This window comes from Otolemur garnettii, unplaced genomic scaffold (assembly GCF_000181295.1).
Source record: "Otolemur garnettii isolate 467f Iridium unplaced genomic scaffold, OtoGar3 scaffold00091, whole genome shotgun sequence".
Lineage (NCBI taxonomy): Eukaryota > Metazoa > Chordata > Mammalia > Primates > Galagidae > Otolemur > Otolemur garnettii.
In genome coordinates, this window is record NW_003852486.1 from 450,160 (window position 1) to 452,400 (window position 2,241).

Here is a 2,241-nt window from a genome sequence, read left to right on the forward strand (position 1 = left end):
TGGGGATTTGAACCCGCCACCTTAGGTGTATGTGGCTGGTGCCTTAGCCGCTTGAGCCACAGGCGCTGAGCCTCTAACATTTCTTTATAGGTGGAAACCTCTGCAGTAGTAGGATATTGGACCCCAGGTCCCTTGGGGGATTGCTCCCGACTGGTTTTTCATGTTCCCAGGAATTTTCTGCTGATTCTTCCTCATGAATGTTTTCTTTTATCTGTTTCCTTGCCCTAATTTTCCTTTCACTTCCTCTTGCTCTTTAAGTTTTCATGCCTCTGGCCTAACATTTTGATGAGTCCTTTTGATACAGGACCAAAAAGATGAGATTAAAGAGCAAGAAGGAAAAAGAAAAAAAAGAGGGGTGAGTAAAAGTGAATATTGACAAAAAGAAGAGAGGCACAGAAAGAGGGAGACAGGAGTAATAAAGGTGTACTAAGGCGTACAATAGGGTACTTTGACCCAAGCTTAAAAACTCCCCAACCTGGGGGGGGGTTGCTGGTTTGAGCGGTTCCCTTGAGGTCAGCAGCTCTTTGCCAGTGTGTTCAGACACAGTACCCCACCTCCACCAAATAGAGAGGAAAGACAAAAATACTATAAATCAAACCAAAACAAACAAACAGAAACCGTTATGGGATAAAATTGAGGGAAAAACCAAATAATCAGGGCAGAAGCACTATCAAAAATGGAATTCTTATTATTAAAGAAGGTAACATGGGAAAATTATATTTAAGCTAGAAAAAGGAAGAAAAAAAAGAAAAATTAGAGGGAAAATGTTAAAAATGTTTTTAAAACCCCAAACCAAAAACAAAGCAGTATATATATCTTGCTGAATATTGTCTGGGCAACAGGTGATATTCTGGGGTATGAGATGTTAATCACAATGCTGATAACAGTTGTATGAAGTGGAGATTGGAGGCCTCTGCTGATTTCTCAAACCCTGCAGGACTGAGAGCCTAAATCTCCCCTCAGCCTGGTTAAAAGACAGTTTAAACCATTAACCTTGTGCTCACTTTGGCAGCACATATACTAAAATTGGAATGATAAGATTAGCATGGCCCCTGTGCAAGGATGACATGCAAATTCGTGAAGCATTCCATATTTTTATGAAAATATTTCAAATTGTATATGAAAGCAGCACACTGTACCCCATGATAGTATTAAGGTACACAGCTATGATTTAATAAAAAAAAATTTTTTAAGTCCAAAAATAATAAAAAATAAAAAATAAACCATTAACCTTGGCTAAGCAGAAGCTTTCCTAAGAAAGCACTTGTCGCTGGGATCTCTCCTGAAGTGGCTGCCCACTTATCCAGTGCACCAAAACTGGTCTCACTCTATGCTCCTAAGGGCGGAGGCTTCAAGGCAGCCCTGCTACTGTCAAACACTGAAATCTCTGCTTTTCCCCAATTCTAGCTTTTGGCGCAGCTCAATCACTAAATCACTCGCCCAAGGTCTCTCAGCCCAAGCCTCGCTCTGCCACCCTAAGGGCAGAGCCTGCAGGGGCAGTTCTCCCACAGTGGCTGCATGGATGCAGCCCATAGCCAAATAATATTAGCTCCATTCTGGCTCAGCAGCTCAGTCCAGGGCCCTCAACAATGCTTAAAGTCATCTACACTCTCACCCAAGGTAGTTCAACTGCGTGCCCAAGTCCACAAAAAAAAAAAAAAAAAAAAAAAAAACAGCCCACAGGGAAGGCCTTCCCTATCTGCCATCTTGCTGCTATTGTAGTTATAGCTGCGATAGCCACAGCCTCAGACCAAATGAACACAACCACTCACCACTTCTTCACTGCTTTTGTTCTCCTCCTAGGATCCAGAAGTCTCTCACTGTGTCCCCAAAGAGATATTTCTGGGCAAAGTCCATAAGCCAGAGATGTCTAGAGTCTTCTCTCTCCAATCTCAATGCACCCAGTCGCAAAGAAGCTGTTATTATTTGGCCACCATATCTACCTCCTCTGGGTCCCCTTTTTTCAGAGGGTTTCAGAAAGATGTAAATGAAGAATTAAGCAAAATTTTGAAAAAGCACTAGATTCCATGCAAACACTCTTCTTATCCTCTTCCACATCCACATCAGTTCCTTGTCATTCATCACAAAAGCAATACTATCACCTTGGTGACATTAGAGGCAAACAGCCAAAAGGAGTTAGGATAGTGGCTCGGCACCTATAGCTCAACCGGCTAAGGCGCCAGCCATGTACACCTAAGGCGGCGGGTTCGAATCCCCAGCCCGGACCCGCCAAACAACAAT

The 2,241-nt window shown here is 42.9% G+C and overlaps 1 pseudogene; it reads left to right on the top strand.

Annotated features, from left to right (window-relative positions):
• The first annotated feature begins 996 nt into the window (after positions 1-996).
• Positions 997-1,097, top strand: LOC111727060 (annotated as a pseudogene).
• The last annotated feature ends 1,144 nt before the right edge of the window (positions 1,098-2,241 follow it).